The sequence below is a fragment of the Rousettus aegyptiacus genome, unplaced genomic scaffold, assembly GCF_014176215.1.
Source record: "Rousettus aegyptiacus isolate mRouAeg1 unplaced genomic scaffold, mRouAeg1.p scaffold_m13_p_1, whole genome shotgun sequence".
Taxonomy (NCBI): Eukaryota; Metazoa; Chordata; class Mammalia; order Chiroptera; family Pteropodidae; genus Rousettus; species Rousettus aegyptiacus.
Window position 1 is genome coordinate 38,378,352 of NW_023416284.1, and position 25,396 is coordinate 38,403,747.

Here is a 25,396-nt window from a genome sequence, read left to right on the forward strand (position 1 = left end):
TATATTTTCAACCTCTGTCTATAGGCAGAAAGCATTAGAGAGATTTATTAGACAGGCAAGCTGGAAAAGATGACTGTTTTCAGAAGCTACTGCTCCCCAGTCCTCCTTAGGTAGAAAACCTTAATTTGTCTTCCTAAATTCACTCCTCCTCAGAGAATAGCTTTGTAGATGCAAAAGCAATAAAAAAGGCCAAACTTAGTCCAGTTGCAAACGATTTGCCTCTTCTCTCCATTGTGTTAAATTACCAGCTTCCCCTAGGTCCAGCGGTTACTTTTCATGTCTGGTGAGCCCATCCGAATAAGCTGGCCAGCCGACAGAGGACAGCGTCCCCCACCCCTCATTGCTCATTGAACTCTGACTCATTAGAGGAGGCTGAGGTACAAGTCAGGTTAACATATCAATAAGTCACCAAGGAAATGCAAAAATTGACAGCTGAGGAATCTCAGCTTCCAACCTTCTCCAGTATAGAGATCCACAGAAAATAGGTTTCTCAGCCTCCTTGCCAGGTCACTTAAATAAGTAGTGACATTTGAGTCCCTCAGAGTAATTAATTTTCTCTGTCTCAATAGCTCCTCATATTTTTAATGAATTTTTACAAGTCTCAGACCCCCCCTGCCTCCCAGCTCCCTCTCCAGTCCCGTCGTTCCCCAAGGCCCCATAACAAATAGCTCCCACTCATATTTGCCTTGCAAACTCACATAAACTGGAAATGATAAATACATTATCTAGGCTTTTTAACGGACCATTGTTTAATTTTCTATGCTTGTCTGGCTGGGGAAGAGATGAATATTACCTTGTGGAGAATAAGATTTCTATTCCATTTAAGGGGGGCTGGGATAATCTATGGCAGGAAAGCAGCATTCTGTCCAACCTAATAGGCAGTGCTGCTAATTAAAAGTGTTGGAAGGAACATCCATCCACCAGTCTGTGATTCATTCAGCATTACCCTGGTAAACAAGGAATAGATATTGGAATGAATGCTGCTAATTTGTCAAAAGAAGAGATGTTTTCAATCGTGTCTTCCTGGCTCCCTGTATGAAGTACATAATTCAGTGTTTCCATCATTTAGGACTTCAAAATAATAGTACCTGCCACTTAAGCTCGTAAATCTCCAAGTCTGTTTCCTATGTAAACATTTGTCTTACATATGGTTTGACTTTAGTTTCTACAATTGAGGATAGTTCCTTCTGTTGGTAAATAATATTGAAATGGGGAATATAAAGGAAAGAATGCTAACATTGTTGTATTTAAAATCAAACCAATCTGAGACAACCTAATAGGAGAGACTAAAATCCAGGCAGGAAAAATGTAAGGCTCTGAATGACATTTACAGGTACTTAAAGAAGAAAGATAATCAATATTCTCTTTCTCTAACCACAAACACAAGGTAGACCAGAGAAAAGCCACCCTAAGCGCCAGTTTCCAAAAGCTCCATGAACCCGCCGGGGTGTCTTAGAAAGGAATACAAAGCACGAAGTTCATCACTTCAGGAGAACCCAGAGACATGTGAAAGCAATTTTCCCAGAGGAAGATTTTCCCTACACCAGGAAGACAGCTGGCTTTACCTTTGTATTGTGCAAAAGAGCCCCCTCAATCATGAAGACTTAGAGCCAGGGTGCACCACCATGTCTTGCCGAATGCTGAAAAACAAACAAAACAGGATGTTAAAAAAAGTAAACATTAATTATTTAATAGTCTTGTTTTTTTCCTCTCTTTCATTCAAAACCATTTACTAATTCAGATGAGTAGTAGACTTATTGGGTTGACCACTTTGTAAAGTCTATAAATGTTTAACTACTATGTTATACACCTGAAATGAATATAATATTGTAGGTCAACTGTAATTGAAAAAAAAAAGAAGGATTTATGAATTTCCTACCATACACAAAGCACTGGAAATACAGAGATGGATAAAACAAAACATCACCAACAAAAAAATCAACAAATACAGCCCATCGTAAGTACTGCGTGAGCAGTGGGACAAATTGCCTCTTAGGAGGAAGTCAGGATACATGTGTGTATGTCTCTCCCTGAGACATATGTGTAGGTACACATTCACATACAAAACTACACATACATAGAGGTGTGTAAAAAATTTTTAAAGAACTTCCTCATGTTTTTAATTCATTTATCTGACTCCCTTAAAGGTTGAGCTCTTTCCTTGAGATCCATAAAGAAGTGGGCACTGGACAAAATGTTGAGTCTTAAAAGTGATCATACCCTTAAATCTGTAATTCGCCTTCAGGATTTCTTCTCAAGGAAGCAATCATAATTGCAGGCCAATATTTACGCACAGAGATAGTCATCACAATGTTATTTGTAAGAGAGAAACAACCAATAGAGGAATGACAAAATGAACGTTAGTATTTTTAAATAGACTATTATGCACATACAAAAATAATTTTAAAAAATTTCAGAATGAGAAAATATTTATAACAAAATTGTTTATAAAGTTTTAGTGCATCCATGTAGAAGCTGGTCTTAAAAAAAATATGCCAGCTGTTCATAGTAGTTATCTCTTTGTAGTATGAGTATTGACTATTTTTCTCTTGCTTATTTATGATTTCCAAATTTTCTACAAAAATCATGCATTATTTTTTCTAGACATACAAAGAAGTTTCAGGTGCAACATCACCACTTCTGTGCCTCGTCCCTGAACCCTCTCTTTAACTGGGTACTCCATGTTCCATTCTCCACCAGCAATGACTCAACTCTGAAGGTAATAAATACTGCATTAGAATTATCCATTTCCGGGGATGGCTCCATGGTGTAGTGGTGAGCGCATCTGCTTTACACACAGAAGGTCCTGGGTTCACACTCCAGGTGTGCCAGGAGTGTGTGGGAGGAAGGAGACACCCCACCTTCAGAGATCCAGTTCTTAAAAGGGAATGGCAACATCCATAGATCAGGGGTGGAAGTGGGTGTGGGGGGAATTAAAGAGGGGGGACAAAAAAAGAATTATCCATTTCCATCTCTGCCTCCCTCTAGGTTTGAGCTCCTCTGAAGTTATCACATGTTATTTAACCTTTGCTTTGCATGAACATAGCCCAGAGATGAGCTCATAGGCATCACTCGATCAACGTTTGCTGCATAAGAAAAAGAAACGAGTGAGTGAATAAATGAATAAAAGACTTAATAAATAGAACTTCCATGAAAAAAATTACATTAAGAAAACTGTTCATTCAAAATAATCCATGACAATAAAAGTTAAGTTCCATCCGGATTCACAGAAGACAGGAGATGGCAAGCAGAGAGAGATAGAGAGAGAGAGAGAGAGAGAGAGAGAGAGAGAGAGAGAGAGAGAGAGAGAGAGAGAGAGAGAGAGAGAGAGAGAGAGAGAAAGAGAGCAATTTTTCAGGAAAGACAGTGAAACTGAGAAAAAGCCTATGGTTAAAAAACAAACAACTCAACATAGTGGAATATCACAGTCTACTGATCTTTCAATGTATTCCAAGACCAAGAATCTGTTTAAGGCAGGAATATTTATCTAGAAACAATATTCCGTTACGGCAGCTCAGTTATTTTACATGTTTGGAGTTACATATACATAAACTAAGTAGTAGACACTTGCTATTAGTTTTAATCAGCAATGCCTGGTTGACTCCCTGCTAAAGGAAAAAGAAAACCTACAGGATAGATTATTGTAATGTTTTATACAAATTCAATTTAGTTTATTCATAAAACTAGTTAAATGTAGCCAGTATATTATTTATTATTATATTTCTCTAGAGGTAGACCTGGTTTGAATGCCATCTCTATCTTTTAAGAGCTGGTCAATCTTGGGCAAGTTATTTGACCACTCGAAGGCTCAGTTACTATGTATAAAATAGGATACTAACAACACCAGCCTGATATGTAGAAAACAAATCAAATTAGAAAGCATGACATTCAGGCTTCAAGCTCATGTCTGTTTACATCAAGACATGGAGCTCTTAAAAACACACACGTCTTCTTTTTTATTACATGCTTTGAAGTATGCTAAGCACTATACAAACATCTCATTTCACCCTCGTGATATTTGTTATGAGGGGGGACTACTTTGTATAATTGTTTTTATTTCTGTAATAATGATAGTAATGTCCCCTCTTTCATTTCTCATTTTAGTTATTTGAGTCCTCTCTGTTTTCTTAGTTGACCAAGCTAAAGTATTAATTTTGTTGACTTTTTTAAAGAACCAACGCTTGTTTTTGATTTTTTTCTCATTTTTCTATTCTATATTTTCTATTCTATATTTCTCCTTTTGAGAAAATAAAGCTGAGGCCCATTATAAACAGTTATTAGTGTCTGAGTCAAGACTCCAACCTAGAATGTCTGCTTTCAAATCCTAATCTTATTGTTATGAAGAGAAAGCACTGAATCTAGATTTGAACCCTGTCTCTCACAACAAAATTTATAATTTTGCTATGTCACACATGTTATTTGATATGCTATGGCTTGAACTTATTCCCTCATAGTCACAGTTAAGTACCCTCCTATTTCTTTTCTTATTAAATATTTCAAGCATAATGTTGAGCGCAGACATAATTATAACAAAAACTTATGTATTGCCAGCCATCTTGGTCACATACTATCAACTGCCATATTTGTGGCAGAACTTTCTAGGATAGGAGCTCAATTTTAAGCAGGTTGGTTAGGAAAGAACTTACCAAGAAGTTGACATTTAGCAGAGTCCTAAAACCTGCGTGGGCATGTGCCATGGTAAGAAATAGCAAAATGGTAAAATTATAATATTTGATCAAGATATGTGGTGGTACGTAGGGATTTATTATAATTATACCCTATACTAATTTGTATGTTTAGGCTGCAACACTTTTGCAACTATTTTCATTAAACACTGCAACTATTTTCTTAGTCCAAAGCTTGTCTTTTTACTTGTTTATAGTGACATATAAATTTTTTTAATTTTAATGTAATAAAATAATTAGTACTTATCTTTAAGGTAGGTACTTTTTTTGTTTGTTTGTTTTATCCAATAAATCCTTTCCTACTCCTGGGTCATAAAAACATTCTCCAATTTATTCCCCTGAGTAAATACCTATATTACATACATTAATTACGATAATTTTATCCTAAATTTTCACAGTAGGTAGAGCCTACCCATCTCTCCATCTCTCCATCTGTCCATCCATCCTTCATTATTATTCATAAATATTTGTTGAGAGCCTAATGTTGCCAACAAATCTAAGAGCAGACTAAGCAGATAGCCCTGTCCTCATGGAGCTTTCATTCCAGGGAACGAAGACAGACATTAACAAATAAGTGATTAAATAGAGTATGTCAGATGGTGAAAAGAGGCATGGAGAAACACGAAGCAGAAAAGATCCGGCACCTGATATAACACATAAACTTAAAATCTAATGGGACAAAAAGTAATTTTTAAAAAAAATATACACCCAAAATTTAGAGTTTGCAGAAAAGGGGGGAAAAATGCCCATGCTTGGAACCTTAGCAAGAGTTTTGAACTTTGGGTGAAGAGCCTCTACCCCGGAGGGATGGTGCATGAAAACACAACCTGTCCTTTCTAGGCTGCGGCTACATAAGAAAGTCTATAATTACCACCTCAAAGGAGGGGTCCAGGTACATATGCATTCTGTCTGGTCCTCTACTGTTGTCTGACTCATGACGCAGGTTTTGGACCAGAAGACGACTGCCATTTTTCAGTTGAATAGCATAAAAGTCTAGAAAAGCTTCTGCTTCTGGGGACCTGGGAATGAGCCTACAGTTTTCAAACACAGCTACCCAAAATACCAGTGTTTTATAAACTGTAAGGGTTATACAGTTAGAATGGAATAAGTACTATCTTTGATACCCTCCCCAATTCATAGAGTAAAAAAGCCAATGCACAGTTGCTTTTTAAAAGTTTATTTTATCCCAATTTTCATATCGTTGGCAGTTATCACCACTATTCTGTATGAAATTTAGTGTATTTTCTCAATAACACTATCGGATCTATATGACTCTGGACAAGTTACTTCACCTTTATAAACTTCACTTTCCTCACTTTAAAGTGGAATAATAATACTGACCTACAGTGTGGCTGTAACCATTAAGAATTATATCGAAAGCCCTTAGAATAGTGACTAATAATTCATAGTCTTGGAATAAATGGCAGGCCTTATAATTAGGCCTGTTATACAAATAATTCCAGGTATTTGCCAAAGATCTCCAAGACACACCTATGTTCTAGTACCTGCCCGAGTGTAGAACCAGGGGCCTGTTCCTCTTTGAATGTATAGAAGGAAAATACATAAATTAGGACCAGAAGATCCAGTTCTGGCCTTAGCACTTTATCGTCACCAACACTTGAAGGCTGCTTCTGTCTCAATGAAAGCCACCACATATAAAGAGCAACAACATGTTAGGGTTGCCACATTTGCATATCCCCTAAAACTTTATGGCCAGTTGGGTGAGGGTAGCTGAATCAGCATGTATACTAATTATATCTAGGATAAACATATTAGGGTTTGCTAATTTGCATACAAACAATCACAGCAAAAGTGAGCAGAAACATACCTAGGGAGCTAATTACAGTAAGGGAATTCCCCACTACTAGGAACTTACACAGATCCTACTGCAGGGGGCCGAGATCCCTCCCCACTTCTAATGCTCCAGTTGGTCTCTGGCTAGGGGTTTGGAACTCTTTCTGACCAGAATTTCCATGATGGATCCAATCCACAGAGGCAGTGACAGCATGCATACTCACAAGGCAACGAGGGGGCCAGCAGAGGCACCACCTAGAAGTTAGGGTACTATGATCTCTCACCGCTACACATAATATGTTTATGTGTGTGGTGTGTAATAAGAATGTAGATTTAGTCAACAGAGGTTAAATTCTTTATGTTTTGATAGTTCTTGGCTATATTGCATAATTCTATAATAAATATAAATAATTGGAAAAGGCTATCTCTGGTTGAGTTCTGCTTATTACCTCAGAGATGGCAGGTAAATGTGATATAGTTATTATGGGTCTAGGACTCCCAATACCTTTGACAGACCTATTTGCCATTTATTTATTTAGCCATCCACCCATCCTTTCATTCAACAAATGTTTCATTCTTGTTACGTTCCAGACACAGTTCTAGCCCCCGATGTTATAATGGCACTCAGTCAAAAAGAGTCAGATAAGTAAACAATGACAATAGACTATGATTGATTCTAAAACAGAAATAAGTACTGACAGCTAAGAGAACATAGATAGGGCCTCTTTGAAGAGAAGTTCATGTACTTGACTTCACAGCCAGTTTAAAAAAAAAAAAAAAACTTTGGCACTATTAATCTATTTATTCCAATTATTCTGGGTCTTCTAGCATCTCTCCCATCCTCGCTCCTGCATCTTGCAATGTTTCCACATCTATTGTCTTTGTAACAATCTTTTCGTCCTGCTCTTTGCTTTGCTCTTTGTCTTGATGGACTATGGCCTCCTTCACTGTGACTTTCAATGCTTTCTGTACACATAGCCTTGCTTCATTATTTGGAAATTCTCATTCTGAGTACTTCAGGTAATGCACTGGTCCGGTTCTGTTCTCTGAGAGCCCCACACCCAATCCTTTAAGCCAAATGAAGCAGCCTGTCTCTTGAATAAATTTTTGGGAGGCACCTGGATAAAACTTCCTTTGCCCTATAACCTGACATTTCTGGATGCCCTCTGGAGGCACAGGTACGCAGCACAGGGCTGCCTGCCATGTGTGTCTAACGGCTGAAATTAAGGGCAGCAGGGCAGAAAGCAGATCTGCTGACACCACAGTTAGACGAGCTTGTACTGAGGCTGTAAAACACCCTTGGTGGAACACACCAGTAAATTGTCCTACTAATTAGTTTATTACTTCATTTGAGAGATCAAATACATAAATAAAATTAATAAACCCTGAAAAATAAGTGCATCGGTGGAAATAAAAGTATTTCTCAGGTCATTGCCTTAAACACAGACATTACATGCTAGAATAATATTAACACAAGAAAGGCAAATCATACTGTCTTTCTGGCTGGATTGTGCCAGTGGCAGTTGAGGACTGGGGAAAGGGTGCATGGTGAGCCTTGGGATAGGTCAGAGAACATGGATGGTGTTCTCTCCTCGGTCATTACTTGCAGTGTGACCTTAATAAGTCAGTTTCTTCTCCCACCACCACCACCTAAGAGCTCCTCTACTTGCGAATAAAATAAGTGTTGGACTATTTCTGAGGCATATTCTAGCTATGACATGTCATGATTATGGGAATCAAATAAAATCCAAACCTGGGTTATTATGAACTTAGTCAATAAATAATACATAACAAAAAGCGATGAAATCTGAAAATCCATTATAATATTCCAGTATGGGATTAAAAATTTGGAAAGACCTTGGATAGCTTCTAAGCCAACATGCACCTTAAAAATGAAGGGAAAAAAAATGGGACAGAGCCTGCCCCATTTAGGGCCATTAATATACCAAAAACCATGTTAACGACATTCACCTATCAAGAAACATAGCTCGGAGAAGAAATAAAACTTGGCCAAATCCACACAGAGAACAGCAACACTAGGTTTCCAATGCTCTAGACAGAGGCTTTTCCACTAAACTGTGCTTTATCATCCTGTTCCCTATAGGGGTTCAAGGCCAGCAGTTCCTTGGACTCTTGAAATGTAAATGGTGGGCCCTGAGGGTTGACCTTGTGTACATCATCCATGCATGTGCAGGTGAGAAAAGAAGTAGTACAGTAGAGATGAAGAGCCCAGCTAGGTGACTACTCTCAGAAACCAAAGGACATGATGTGTGTACAGGTTCCCCCTTTAGGATTGAAATGCTCACTCCCGAGAGCTTGGGAGTATGGACCTCTTACAGCTTGTAGCTGAGTTCCTGCTTTCTCTACTGCCCTTGGCTGAAGATTGAAGATCATCTCCACTTCCTGGGGGATGGCCTGCATCCAAAGACTGGCAGTGAGGGCTTGGGTATGAAAGCCTGGTCTCCTTGCTTCAGTCTGGCACCACACAGCAGGGCCATCCCAGCTTCGAAGCCTCCCGTGGAAATGCCTAAAGCCTCTGTCATGACAGCATCATTATTTAGCTCCTACTCTGACCAATTCTGATTCCTTCACTTTCCAGTAAGTTTTCTACATGAACATCTGATTTAACTTTGGTTTTCTGGGAAAGTCAACTGGAAATCTTGTGATTCGCAAACTTTCACAAAGTAAAATACAAACAAACAATGAAGCTCAAGTAAAGAAATGTAAGAAAGGATGGTAAATTTGTATAAAATAAGAAACTTAGAAACAAACTTTCTTCATTATGAGACTTCTGGCCTTGGATAGCCTGAAGGGAAATCAGGTGTGGGTAACGAAATCTGTCTAAAGGTGACCCCTGTAAAGGGGATATTGAGTTCCCAAGAATCAGTGAAGACAGGGAGGCTGGCTGCTATGGGGCAGGTGGGAGGCGCTGTGGTGAAATGGAAAGGACATGAGTCTTGGAGCCAGATGGAGCTGCAGTCAGATGTTGGCCCTCCCTGGGTAAGCTTGGCCATGATACTGCACCCCCACTGAGCTTAAGTTTCCTTAACAAAAAGATGGAGATAATCTATCTTGCATGACTTTTCTGATCCTCTACCACCTGTCTTCACATCATATGTAGTGAACTTTCCTCTAGAATTATCCCCAGAGAGAAAATGCTGCAACTTCTCAGGATAATGATTTTACCCAAAGGGTCTTAAATTAGTTTTTTGTGCAGACCTTGGTTTGTCTCTGACTCACCGGGACACAGTAGAGTGGGCTTCTGATGGAGTATGGTAACAAAAGGTCCTGGTGAGTTTTATCTTTAGGAATGGAAGAAATGATGGGACTTAACGATGATTGTAAAAATGAAATACTGTGAAGTTTCAAGAACATATAATCTCTCAACTAGAGAGTCAGAGAGATTTCTAGCTTCCCAAAGTTGTTGTTGTTGTTGTTGTTTTTAAGCACTCTCTCTCCCTTTTTTTTCTGAGTTAAAGCAAAACAGATCTATTAGCTTAAAAAGCTTTTTTTTTTTTAGAAATTGTTGCCTCACTCATTAGTTTGGTACACAAACAGGTAGGGCAATCAGACGACCACTCTTTAGAATCATGTACTAAGTATTATGGAAGCACAGTGGAAGAAACATTTAAAGTCAGGTGGTAATCTGGGACAGAGATACAGAGATGGATTCACAAGGAAGTGACTCTCGAACTGCTATAAATGGGAAAGAGACCAGTGCAGTCCAGATGGCAAAGGGAAGAGTGCGGTCGAGACAGAGACAAGCTCAGGGTGATTGCACTCAGGGGCCAAAGGATATGGTATATGGACAAATAATCTACAGGAAATGTAAGGTTGGGGGGAAATCATTTGATATTCATTCTTGACCATTATATTGACATTCCAAATTCTTTCTGTTTTTCCTCTGCCAATACTTTAACATCACCTCACAATTTGAATTACCATATTGATATTGAATTCAACCCTTCTAAGCATTTGAAAAAAATATCATTATATCTAAAGGTGTATAAATGGAAGCTAAGAGATAAGAAGGGACTCGTCCAAAGTCACACATTTGTAAGAGGTCAAGATAGGATTCGAAGGACTTCAGACCTCAGATCATCACCTTTTTCTACTAACCATCATAACCTGAACATTTTTGCTGTATTCTTTTAGCCTTACTACATTGTACAATGGCCTATTTTGGTAATTCATATTTTAAATTATCTATGGCAATAAGAGTTGAATATCTTGCCCTCCCAATATTTGCTATCATATGGTTTTTAAAAACCACAACCCACTGTTCGATGTAGAATAAAAGAAATATTAAGATATATCTCAGGCTATTTAAACAACCACTGCTGAGTTAATTTATATTATTTTATAGCATGCACATGATTAATCCTAATATAAAATTCTTCTTTGTTGGGATGCTATGTATAATTTTTAAATGGCTAATAAAAATAAATAAGAGCTGAGAGAGATCAAAGGCTGCAACCAGAATTTGTGTTCAATTCTCAAAGGTCAATTTTTAATATAAATGTAAATGCAAGTGTTACTTGATAAGATAGGGGTGAACAGAAGTAAAATCCATGCTAAAGTCTTAAGAGTCCATGAGGAGGCAACATGGACTAGTGGAAACTGTACTTTGGAGTAAAATAGGTCCTAGTTCTGCAATTTCTTCTGTGTGAATTAGAACAAGCCCCCCAACTATTCTGAAGCTCAGTTTCCTCTTCCACAAAATGTGTCTGTTCTGGAATTATATGAAAAAATGGATGTCAGCAAGGGCTTTGTACATGTAAGCATTATATTAGCCTTATGAGCCACTGCCATTGCACATTTAGTTGATCTGGAAAAAAAGATTTTGTGGGAGCAAAGACAAGTTGATGTAGACAAAGCAAAAAGTTGATTTAAAAAAATTTTTCTCTAGTAAATTAGGAAAGAAGCCATATATACGTATTCAACTAACTCTAAGACTTATAAATTGTGAGCTATCTGCTCTGGAAATTTGGGATCCTAGCACATTGTAGATATATTTATCTTTCTTTTCCAATACATGCATAGCTAGATAAATTGCTCCTTTTAAATTATTTCAAGTACTATGTAAACATTTATAACTTAAGCCAAAATAAATCTCATGGCATAAATTAAGACACAGGTTTACAGGGCAATTTAGGCAATAAAACAAGAGCCTTAAAAGTTGGTTACATCCATGATCCACTTTTAGAAATTCATTCTAAATAAGTAATTATGTATACATCAAAAAATTCAGCCATAAAGATGTCTATGCATCTCTATAACAGTGAAATATTATAAATAAAAAGATTCAACAGCAATGGTCTGGATAAATTTTATCTATCCATATTATGAAGCCATTAAAAGAATAATAAAGAAGAATATTTAATGCCATTAAAATAAATTCTTAACATTCTAAGTGAAAAAAAAATAGGACAGTAAAAAGCACGATATGAGACTTCTTTTGTAAAAAGTACTTAAGTGTATGATAAAAAGATGAAGGAAAATACCCCAAATGTTATGAATAATTATCATTTGTGTGGGAGAATTTTATTTCTTTTTTCTTGTTTATTTGCATTTCCTAAAATTTCTACCATAAATATTTATTTCATGTTAGAGGGTACTGACACTCTCAAATTTATATTAAAACCCATACCATAAACAACTTGAAAACACAAACAACACTCTGTAAAATATCATGCTTATATAGAAATATTTGACAAATGAAATGTTTATGCCATAATAAGCTAAGCAAATTGATAACAATGATATTTTGATAGCCCAATAGATAAATGAGGAAAGGACATGAAGAATAATTAATACAACGAATAAACAGGTATGTGGAAATATTTCAGTTTAGAAGCAATCAAATAATGCAAATTAATTACATTTGGTGTTTTTTTTAAACCTATTAGCATAGTTTACATAAGAAGAGACAACTACTTAATAATCACTGTTAGTAGGGAAAGAAATAGATTTTTGCATACATTATAGGTAGAAGTTTAAAATGGTACAATATTTTTGTAAAATACATGAGCAATGTTTATCAGCTGCCTTAAATATTTATAATTTTTAACAAAGTGAATGATTCTACTTTGGGAATTTGGGAATGAGTCTACTTTTTGAAGTGATTTAGAAATCACTCTAAATGTAGAGTCTGTATTATGAACAAAAGTGTTCAGTATAATGTTATTTATGACAGAATAATTGGAAACAAATGCCTATCTGTGGGAGAGAGGGATATTTTCATTATAGAATAGTATGTAGGTATTAAAACAATATTTAAGAATGCTACATAGTAAAACAAAATGTTTTTTAAGTGAAAAAGCATGACTCACAATAAACGTGTGTGTACAATTAAAAACATACATACGCACTCACTCATATACAGAAATACAACTTGCGAAGAAATAGACCAAGAAGTTTTAAAGGTGAATTTTTCCTTCTGTCTGTTTTATTTTCCTTAATGCATATGTGTGTGTGGGTGTGCGTGTCTCTGTGTGTCTGTGTGTGGATGGGTATTTTTAAATTTTCTTTAATAAATATGGGTTAGCTTTATAATATGGAAAAAACCCTTTATGAAATAAAAATAGAAACATTTTTGATATTTTTGTGCCCCTAGGAAAGTCTAGAGGAGCTAGCCTTCAATGTAGAGAGAGCTAGAGAAATATTGGCCTGTTAAACTAACTTGAGAAAGTTGCTAGAGGAAAAACAAAGCAATAGAAGTTAAAGGTAATTTGCAATCAATTTAAGGTCTGGTAGGTATATTAAATCAATTTTATGGGAAGCATATTCAGCTGTAGAAAACCATGCAAGAAAATAGGAAGATAAATTATATTTCTTTATCTTCTAAATGTGTGCTTAGGGGAATAAAAGGAGTAGGATGACCATAATGAACAGAAAAGGCATTAAAATAGAATATTAAAGCAGGCAGGCATAATATAATTCATCATTGTTCTTCCCTGAACTAGTTTAGATTTGTAAAACAAGTTGGGGCCAGGCATATTGGGCCAAAAAAGTTGGAACTGGCCATTTTTTCATTTTTTCTTAGTTTCCTAAGGAAAGGGTAAAGCTTTTTTTTTTTTTTTTTTTTTTTTTACCCCTACAGGAAAAAAATCAAGTTTCCTAAGGGGGTGAGTGGGAACGTTTCCTAAGAAAAAGTCCTCAACTTGATGCTTGCTGCCTGGACAACAGAAACTGGGAGAGAGATATAATTTGTGCAAACAGCACATCTGAGTTTTAATCCCACTTTTCACTAAATCATTCTGACCTTTTGGAGACTCAGTTTAAAATCTACACAATAAGTGTTTGTTCATTCATTAAATATCTACTGCGTGTTTGGCACTGTGCCGGGAAGCAGAATACAACTGTGAGCAAGACAGACCATGACCTCTTCTCTGTCTTAGATTTAATGGGGAAAGACCCCATTGCAGGGTAATATAAAGTGTAGGTGCTGGGATAAGACCCCCTGGGTTACAATCCCAGTTTTACTCTTAAAGCTTCTACTGTAAACACTTTTATCACTTCGCCACCAGAATAGCACTTTCTCTTGTTACTCCTTTCTACTTCTTTGCTGGTCTTTCCTTATGGTCTGTACTTCTAAAGTTTGGTATTCCAGAGGCCCCATCCCCTGGCTTCTTTTCTTCTCTAATTATACTTGCCCTTTATGACCATTTATGGTCATAAGACATTAGTCTTATGACTACAAATACTATTTTATACAATGATAATTTCTGGGTTTATATCTTCAGCTTTGATATGTTATTAACTTCAGTCTCAACACTCCGCTCATTTAATAGTCATATCGAAGTATAAATGTCCAAGAAATAAATCTTGATTTGAGATGACCTCTAATAAATCTGTTTTCCTGAAACTCCCCCTGTCAAAAAATGGCTACTCCATTCTACAAGTTATTCAGGCTAAAATATTTGGAGTCATGTTTGACCTCTTCTCTTCTTCCCTTCCCTTCCCCTCCCTTCCCTTCCCTTCTCTTCCCAAATCCCCCTCGTTCTCCTCTCTCCTCTGTCCTCTCTCCTCTCTCTCTCTCTCTCTTTCTTTCTTTTTGGTCAAATCCTATATCTAATTCATCAGTATATCCTATTGGTTTTACCTTCAAAATATACTCAGTTTACGGCCATGCCACCCTGAACAAGTTCCATCCCATCTGGTCTCAAAAGCTAAGTAGGGTTGGGCCTGGTTAGTACTTGGATGGGAGACCACCTAGGAAGACTAGGTGCTGTAGGCGAGAAAGAAGAAAGAAAGAAAGAAAAGAAAGAAAGAAAGAAAGAGAGAGAGAGAGAGAGAGAGAGAGAGGAGAAAGAAGAATCAGAATACATAACTAAAGAAATTCATAAACTAAATAAGAAAGACTAAACAAGAAAAGACAAGAAAGAGAGAGATAGAGAGAAGAAGAAAAAATACAGAAAGAAGAAAAAGAAAGAAAGAAAGAACGAAGAAATAAGAAAGAATAAAGAAGCGAGCAAGAAGAGAAAGAAATGGGATTGTAAGCTGACAAGGTCCTTGTAATCTGTGAGGTCAACCAAGGGTTGCCTCATCTAAAATATAAATAAATTATACACACATGCATACCACATACACACACACACACACACACACACACACACACACACACACACCCCAGAATCCAATACTCACCATTTATTCTGCTGTTACACTATTATGAATAACCGTTATTCCTTCACTTGATTATTACAATTGTACACTCACTACTTCCCTGCAACTTATCATTCCATGTCAGTCTAGTCTCAATTAGGTACCAAGGTTAACTCAGAGAGAGAGGAAGGAAGGGAGGGAAGGAGGGAAAGAGGGAAGGAGGAAGACAGACAGAGAGAGAGAGAGAGAGAGAGAGAGAGAGAGAGAGAGAGAGAGAGAGAGAGAAAGAGAGAAAGAGAGAGAGAGAGACTGAGATTGTGTCATTGTTTCCCATCCTACTCAGTATAAAAGCCGAAGAACTCCATGTGGCCAGCAAGCCCCTACCTTGATCCAGCTGCTGGCTACCACTCTCACTTCATCTCCTACTACACATCTCCTTGTTCAAAATGTTCTTCCTACACTGGTTCCCTTTGCTCTTCCTCCAATATGCCAAGTACTCTTCTTTTGTTAGGGCTTTTGGACTGGCTATTCTCCTTGATTGAAAAGCACTTCTTTTAGATATTGCATGGCTTGCTCTCTCACTGCCGTCATAACTTTGCTAAAATGATCTTCTATTATTGGAGAGCTTTCCCTGATTACATAAGATTACAGCCCCCATCCCGAGGCTACTGCTTTGCAAAACTCCAGGGTATAGCATTCACATCATAGTCAATGTAAATTGTGTTTCTTGGAGTTGAGTAGTGCGCAGCTTACCATGTCTCCTCCAGCTTTGTTATTCTTCATAGTACTTAATGTTACCTGAAATAGATTTTTAGTTAGGTATTTGTTTATTATCTCTCTCATTCCCTTTATAGTTGACCCTTGAACAATGTGGAGGTTAGGGCACCAAACCTCCCCCCCCCATGCAGTAAAAAAATCTGCATATAATTTTTGAATCCCCCCCGAAACTTAACTACTAATAGCCTACTGTTGACTAGAAACCTTACTGATAACATAAGTCTCTGATTAACACATATTTTTTATGTTATATGTATTATGTACTGTATTTTTACAATAAAGCGAGCTAGAGAGAAGAAAATGTGATAATCGTAAGAAAGAAAATACACCTATATATTGGAAAAGTCCACATATAAGTTCAAGCCCATGTTATTCAAGGGCCAACTGTATAAGTAAAGCTTCACAAAAGCAGTGATTTTGCCTGCTTTGTTTACTACAGAGCATCTGTCTTGTAATACATAATAAATATTTACTGAGTGAATATATAAATAACCTATGGCCTGTTTCTCAGCATCTAGATTTGCAAACAAAATTTTTTTGTTTTAATTAATTTTAATTTTAAAATGAAGGCAGTATAAAATGTTTTTACATTAAACTGAATTTCATTGTTTTTACAGGATTGTATTTCAACCATTGCACTGTGTAAGATATTATTTAAATTAGATTCTTTTCATTTTTTTAATATGGATACTAGACAATTTTAAATTAAATGCGTGGCTTGCATTATACTTCTATTGCAATGGCACTGTGCTAGTTTCTTCGTCTATAAAAGGTCAATAATGGTACCTACCTCACAGGGGCGCTGAAGAATTTAAATGAGGCAACATAGGTAAAGCACCTGGCACAGTGTCTGCTACATAATAATTGCTTAGTAATGCTCTATCATGATGTGATATTCTATCACTGTTATCGTATCATTATTGTTTTTCTTCTTATGATTGTTAATATTTTTGAACATAGAGTATATAGGTATATATACTAGGGAACAGTTCTTATCTTTGAATTAAGAAAGCGCTTCCTTTTGACATATGTTTGAGCTAAGTTCTAAAAGAGAATTATAGATAAAGTAAGTCTTAAGAGAGAAAGTTGACAGGAGATGTGGTGGCCAAAGTAATACCAAAGCAAAGGACAAGGCCGCAATTCAAACTTGAGTCTTTCTGCCCCCGAAGCCTGTGCTCTGAACCATCCTATAATATTGCCTCTTACTAAACTTGCTATCAATTGATGAAATTTGACACTTAAGAGGAGAATCTCCAGATCCTAAAAAGGTCCATTTAACTCTAAGAGAAGCAACTTTGAAATTGATTTGATTCAGTGCTTCTCAAACTCCATGTGTGATGGCCCCTGGAACATTCTTTGGACTTATTGTTTGGTATGTAAGTACTCTTTATGATAATTTTATTTTTTCATCTTGTACTATAATACTAAATGATGACATACACATATTATAAATCATACACACAGACACTTTATAAATAGGTAAAGCTATGAGATTCCCATGCCAGCTTCTAATTGCATTGATGATTACACTGGTTCCAGTAATTACCTAGAGTGATGGCAATGCTGAATTTTTAATTCAATGATCCTCAAACCAGGAATCAAGGTCCACAACGGGAAAATCAAAGGTCCACAAGACTGAATTTTCTATTTTTACCTTTAAGGAAGTCAATGCACAAGACTTAACCAACCCAACCCTAACTCAGTGCTAATAGAGGGAGATGAGGAGAAAGGAAGAGAGGTATTTTTGATTGGCAGAATCCAATTCAGTTTTAGTCAAATGCTTTGGATTGCTCCTGAAAACAGTACTTTCTATAAACTGATATATACATAAGTATTATTATGATTTTCCTTTATTATATATTATGATTTTCATATATATTTATATATTCAAGCTGTCATAAACATACTTACATACTTTACATGATAACTTGCGATGATGTTTGGAGAATGTTACTTTGGCATCATGTCATCTGGAATACCACCCACCAAACCCCTCACTGGTGAAAAGTATTCTTAATTCCCTGCTGCACCTGGAGGGATCATTCTAACTGGCCTCAAAATACACCGGAGGGTTAAATTAATTTATATAAAACTCACAGCTGGACAGCTGCCCAGCACTATATACTAGCAGCTGTTTGACACAATAAACCAAAAATCAGATTTTCCTGCAGCAAAATAAATTTTTTAACAATGTCGTCCATTTCCACAGAGGCAAAATACAAGATATGATTTCTGTATGAGATGACTGTGATAGAAGCCTCCTCGAAGGAAGGGTGTAGTTCTAAGTCAAGGCCCTGTCCTGCCACATTATTTAAGCACAACATGACATGGAAATATATTTAATAGGATTTGGCTACAGGCAAAAAGTCTGAAAAAAGTACAAGGATTCAAAGAATTTGCTGTTGAGTTATGCGTGGAATTCAAAATTTATAGAATTGAAATCCTTAAGACACTCTTTGGTTCATAACAAAGCAAAACAAAAATTCCTTTCAAGTGTAACTATACTGTTACACTCATTATAATAGCCATCATATTCCCAGAAACTTGAAGAGGATAAAAATGCATCTTTATATTTATTTCACCACTCAACTTCGCTGAAATTATTTTTTAGTCAGTATACACTAAATAACTGGCATTTCACCAATCCTTTGCAATTACCTATTTATTAATAACAATAAATAGCTGTAGTATTGCTTGGGTGTATTACATATCTATAATTTTGCAACAATATTGCAAGGTAAGTATTATGTTCTCACCATCTTTGATCTAAGTGCCTGGAACACACTGTAGGGTAAGTCATCATGCACCATTCGGAAAAGGGTAACTTCTAAGAATAGGGGGGCAACAAGACAGAAAAAGTCTGCATCCCTGCAACTCTTTATGGAACAGAGCCACCATTCCATTTCTGGCTACTTATTCCAGGACTGTTTTGTGAGAAAGAGAAACATGCTCTACTTTGTTTAAGCCATTGTGTTTTTTGAGTCTCTTTTACATATGGGTCAATCATCTATAGTCCAGTTAATATAGACCTTTTTCAGAACGGCAATCTAGGTCACTTAGAAAAGAGGAAAATTTTTATGTTCAAGCAAAGGAAATAGACACTAGTAAAATTGATGGGGTGACTCCTGGTAAGAAAAAGAAAAGGTGGAAAAATATAAAACTACGTGTTTAATTAATTTTCATAAGTTATAACAGAGAATATAAAGTATATCTAAGAAATCAAAGAATATAGGGAAGAATAGTTATTCATTCAACCTTGAATCTGTTACATATGCAAAAGGTAGGTTGGACATGAAAGAATGTTTTTAGAGAGAAAGACAATTTCAGACACATGGTAGGAACAAAGCAAATATTGATAAAATTCCATGGACATCCAGCTTCGTAATCAAAATATTATGAGTTTAATATTAATCATATAGACCAGTGGTCAGTGAAATTTTTCTTTAAAGGTCTAATAACAACACCACCACCACCAACAACAACAATAACAACAACAGCCAATACTTTGTGGCCAACGTGTAAAAATTAAGAATATTATGTAGTTACTTTTATAACCATTTAAAATATAACTTTAAAAATGTATATACCATTCTTAGCTTGAGCCTCAGTCTGCAGGCTGTTTGTCTATCCCTGATTTAGACCAATGAGGTAGCAGAGTAATAAGGAGTCTGACTCGGTAAAAAATCTGAAGTCTAAAAAATTAAAAATAAATGTGTACTAAATCAACTTTTGGTGGGTTCCTATTTATTGGAAGCCCAAATTTCTTCATGTGACCTTTCACAAGGGGACCCCAGGCTACATTGTTGATCTCACCTGTTCATTACTTTCTATCAATCAGGATGCTCATTACTTTCTAATCACATATACCATTAGGACTAATGCTCACGCTCTTTTCTTTGCCCTCTCCTGCCTTGCTTGCCTAGATAATTCACTTGCACATTAAATCCAGTTGACATATTACCTCATATGTAACAGCCTTTTCTAGTCCCTGTCACTACCTCATGCTCTAATCAATATCACTTCTTTTGTGCTCCGATACTACTTTGTTCATGCCTCTACTATATACTTTCACATGTACAAGATATGAGGATTTAGATATCATTCTTCCAGATAAGCAGGGACTAGGTTTTTCTTCAATACCTCAGACAGTGTGCACTCCACAGAAGTACTCATTAAAAGTTACACTGTTTATGTAGAGTCTATTTTGTGCCCAGAACTGTGCTGTTACATTTATGATCTTTTTTTAACTCTAACAGCTCCCATGTGAGACAAGCTTTAACCTCCTTATTTTACAGATGAAAAGCTGAGAAAAGTTAAACAAATTGCTCATGGCTTCCTAGCCAGTAAAGTGACAAAGCTTGAACTCAGACTCAGTTGTGATGGATCCCCAAGTCCATGCATTTTTTCTGTTATGTTGCCCCATTTATGGCTGAATAAGCAAATTAAATTTGTAACTTGAATTAGGCTAATAACATTTCCTGCTGGGGTATTTCTAAAATGTTTCAGTTAAAAAAAAAATGAGAATGATTTGCAGTTAATATCATAAGTATTCAGAGGTGGAAGAAACCTATCAACCAGTTTAGCTCCCTTGTTTTCCAGATAGCAAAACAGTAGCCCTGAGAAAGCATTTATGTTTAACTCAAAATCACACAACTTACACCCTGACCTCCTGCTGTCTAGTCTAGGACTTTCTGGTCATATCTTGCTATCTCCAGCATGTTCACAAGTCCTTCACCTATAGTCAGCCTCATTCCATATCATTGAATTGGAAGACTTAATGTTCCTCTTGGAATATATATTGGAAATAGGGTCTTCGTAATAATTAACAATCAGTTTTGTTCTTTCATTTACATATAAATTAATAAAATAAATAAAACTGCCTTTACCTTCAGTTTGGAATAATATCTTAAAATGGATTTGATGGCCTTCCTCAACACGCGTCTAACCCTTTGCCACGAGGCTTGCTCTTAACATAGGACTTATCATGATGCGTTATCGTTGGCTAGTTATTTATCTGCTTCTCTCACTAGATTCTGAATTCTCCAATAATGAGGATCACATATCCCTATTATCTAGCTCAGTTTTTTCAGAGTTGATGAAGATCTGTGGAGATTTGTTGACTCATTGAATTAAAGGTGGACCTAGGAAGATGTGGCTTAAAGAGGTCAGTAGGGTGACCGGTCTCAACTTCCGGCACGTGTGCGTGTGTCATATGTGTGAATGTGTGTGTGTGCGCGCACTAGTAGGAACTTACTTAAGTCATCACCATTGCGTACTTGCCTGTTCTACAAAGCCTTCTTTTTGAAAAGCCGTTAGAAAATGCCTGTGTGTGAGGCTGGCAATTTTTTCCTAAACATGAAAATATTAGGAGAATCCAGGTGGTCAAATTCAGTGTAATCAGTGTTTCTCAGGGAACATTGTGAATGGATGAATGAAGGCTGATTATATAGTAAATATTTAATTTTAGTTTCTGATTATTTCATATTGACATATCAAAGCAGTAAATATTTTTATGCTAGATTCAGCCTACACCATGAAAATAACTCCCTCAATGGCAGAGTCTACACATGTAATTGTATAATTTAATACTTTCATTTAAAACACTTCAACTTTTAAAAATCTTTCAGATTTGAAAAAAAGAATTTCTTATCTGAGAAGGCTCAGCCTTAGACTCTCTGGGCCATGGACTAATTAGTCTTTCACTAAGAAAATGAAAGGCTCGGTTTTCTAAAAATGACTATTTTGATTTGTGTATTTTCCCTTCTGCAGCGCTAGTCAAACCCACATAGAAATAGTAATGAAAGAGTTAAAATATAAATCTTCATGAAGAGATGTTAAATGGACAGCTCTGCCTTTGCTGGGAAAGGGTGCTTTCAGATACTTACTGTTAGAAACAGAAACAACCCTAGAGGGTTATTGAGAAGACGCTTGTTGAGTGATAAGCAGGCAGGTTTTCGTCGAAAACCAGCTCAGAAGATTCTAAAAATTATGTGTGCGTTGGGGGTGGAGGATGTGTTTAAAGCCATCTGGTTTCATAAACTTGTAAGTAATTCTATCTCAAGTATTCACGAGTATTTTATAGGAGACGTTTGAAGAACTTTTTCCCATTATAAGTCCAAGACAGCTCCTAAATTCTAGCACTTGTAAAAGACCCAAGGTGAGATCTTGTGAGATATTAAAATGGCCTTTTTTTTTTGACGAACAAATTGATGGTCTGAGTGGCTGGGTGACTGACTTCAAAACACCAGAATTCATGAAAAACTCTTTTTCCTCACTCTGAGTTTCTTTAGGAGCTCCATTATTGTTTTTTCTATCTTCTTTACATATACTACTCCTAGAGAGGTGAGATGAAATACCTAATTGATAAGTATGTGAGGAGTAACTAAGCATGTTCTGTTCATATTCACTTTCCCTCCCCATCTCTTGGGAGCCAGTAGTCTTGCAGAAGACATGAGCTCTCCTTAGTTCCGTCATTATGCCATCAGTCTTACTTGGTCCAGGAAACAGTCTAATTCTGAGATTCTACTAATGGGACCACTTGGGTAATAAAGCCATATCCTGCAACCTGTCCTTAAACATTAATATAGATGATATGTTTTTATTCTTATTTTTTCTTTTATTGCTTAATATGCTTAGCAAGAAATAGGGATGCTATTTATTTTGCCCTTCCCTTGGAGACTCCAAAAGTAACTACCAGAGAGTTAGGATTCAAATACTTCAAAAGCTCATGCTCTAAAATCGCTATTCCAGCGGCGGCAGCAGTAACAATCATCAAAATATCAATAGGCTCTCTTATGTTTCCGGCCTTTATTATAGTTAGTTTGGGGCCCTATTACAAGTTCTGACTAATGGCATAAGAACAAAAAGCATATGTGACATTTCCGGGTAGGAATGATTAAAAGCTGATGAACCTTTTCATTGCAGCACATACTGAGATAGTGGCTTCACCATTTCCCTATAAGAAGTAAGGAATCCAGAGATCCTGGATCTCCAAGTGACCACACGGAGTAGCCTATGCTCCCTAATTATATGGTGCTTTATCTGAGTAAGAAAAACAAATCTTTGACACATCAATCCCCCATCCATAGATTTGAGAGTTATTGTGTTCCAACAGCATAGCATAGTCCTACCTCACAAGGAAGCGACTGAGAAAATAAGGGCCATTGTAGATATTAGATACGGACAAGATAAACATTAAGGCTAACATAGAAACAACACAGAAAGTAAGGAAGCTCTGTAGAGTCATGATAAAACAATATTATCAGCTTAATCATTCCTTAATCATTCCCAATACATTTGCTATTATCACATATATACCTGTCTTACTCCCAAACTAAACTCAAATCTCTTTGAGGACAAGGATGATAGTAGAGTCATCTACATGTCCTCAGTGTCCAGCACAGTTCTTGGGGCATGTCAAATTATCAGTAAATGGCTGTTGAGCCGGAGACAAATGAAGCACTGGTAATAAATACCAGAGCTTCAGTGGAATTATTATGCCTTTGTATTATTTGTAATTATCATTAGCATAAATTATACATCTATTCAGCATAAATATATACATATATACATTTAAGTTAACTATTTAGTAAAGTGAATACAGTTCATTATATAATAATCAGCCTTTTATTTTAAATAAGCATTTGTGTTTCAGAGGTCAGGTCCATCAATGCAATTAATTCAGATTGCCCAAGTGAAGGAGAGAAATAAAAGCTTTATGTTTTGAAGACTATTAACAAAAATATCCCATGTCGTAACAGGAGATAGGAGAAATTTGGAGCTGGAAGGGATAGACAGCCATGCCAGGAGCACAGCAGCACATAGAGTTGGAGAATTAGCTTTAGAAAATGTAAAGACCAAGGGCTAAGGACCAAAGGCTAAGCATTGACACTGGGGCTTCCTGTGTGGAACAGAGCATTTAAGGGCTGAAGTAGAGCCTATTTACTGGGAGACAAGGCAGCAAATAGCAACAGAGGCCAGGGAGAAATCGCTATAGCATGGAGTAGTATAGACAGATGATGAAGGTGCAGCAGAGCTGTCCCCAGGCTGAGGACAAGCCACATGTCAATGAGGAGAGCCTGCTGCAGTGAGCAGACAGCAGGGTCCTTCCCATTTGGGAAGAGCTTCAGTTTGCAACATGTAAGACCCAGCGTTCTTGTACAGTTTGGGAGCAGATGGGGGTGATGGAGCCTCAAGAGAATAATGCCAAATTTCATGCTGGTCTGGAGAAAAGAGGCTATAACTGGCTTTAATTCAAACTGAACAACTGAGAAAGATATGATAGCTCTTATATGCCAAAGTCATGGAGCAATTTATTCCTGTTACATTTTTAAGGCACTATCCTAGGATCAGGGGTAGACTATAAAGAAACATTTGGCAAGCAAGATCCTTGCCCTCAAGAATTTAACCAGTTAACCTAGAAAAGAAAAGGTATCCAGAGAACTATAACTACTGGCATAGTAATCCTTAATCTCAAAGGAAAAATCCAAAGTCCTCATATTGATAGGCTTGACTATTAAAAGTATGCCTCTAAGCTACATTTCTTTTTTTTCTACCATGAACTTTTTCTTGCCAACTCCAACTTCTGGTGAAAACTGGTAAACTTTTTGCTGGTTTCAAAATATGTCATGCCTTTCAGCAGACTTAAATTGCTGTTTCCTCTGCTTAGAAATCTCCTGTTGCCTAAGACATTCCTACTCAATATACAAGATCTAACTGTGATTTCTCTTTCCTGATGCTTTTCTGAGTCTTTCAAAGGAGAGAGAGAGAGAGAGAGAGAGAGAGAGAGAGAGAGAGAGAGAGAGAGAGAGAGAAACTAATTCAATGTGAGTTCACTAATATTATCCAAAGTTCATATGTTGAGGCCCTAGTCTCCAGTGTGACTGTATCTGAGACAGACTACAAGGAGATAAAGTTAAATGAAGTCATAAGAGTGAAACTTGATAGGATTGTGGCCTTTTTTTCTTTATTTAATCTTAAATTTTCTTTAATTTTTCAATTACAGTTAGCATACAATATTATATTAATTTCAGGTGTACAAAACAATGATTAGACATTTGTATAACTTACAAAGTGATCACCCTGATAAAGCTAGTACTCATCTGACAACACACATAGTTATTACATTTTTGACTATATTCCTTATGTTATACTTTATATCCCATGACTTCTGGCCTTTTAAGAAGAGACACCAAGGAGCTCACTCTCACTCTTTATCATATGAGGACACAGCAAAAAATGGCCATTTGCAAGCCAGGAAGAGGACTCTCGCCAGAATCCAACCATGCTGGTATCCAGTTCCGGAGGCTCATAAACTTCCAGCCTCTAGAACTGTGAGAAAAAGTATTTCTGTTGTTTCAGCTACGCAGTCTGTGCTCTTTTGTTATGATAGCCAAAGCTAAGATAGTGTCTGTGTTTCTTTTCCTATATTATATCCTTCAGTGACTCTAACTACCAGGCATCATTTTCCCCTTTCAACAAAAAGAAAACCAGAGCCCTGAGAGGTGAAATAATGTACCCATGGGCACATAGTG

At 36.6% G+C, this 25,396-nt stretch overlaps 1 protein-coding gene and 1 pseudogene across 2 annotated transcripts in view; one reads left to right on the plus strand and one right to left on the minus strand.

Annotated features, from left to right (window-relative positions):
• Window positions 1–25,396, minus strand: part of DAB1 (DAB adaptor protein 1) — a 1,029,186-nt gene that overhangs the window by 544,369 nt on the left and 459,421 nt on the right. For both annotated transcript variants that reach the window (XM_036228292.1, XM_036228285.1), the window contains exon 4: window positions 1,566–1,640. The gene's annotated coding sequence lies outside the window, so the exon portion shown is untranslated. The remainder of the gene's footprint in view (window positions 1–1,565; window positions 1,641–25,396) is intronic.
• LOC118604069 lies at window positions 14,600–14,718 on the plus strand (annotated as a pseudogene).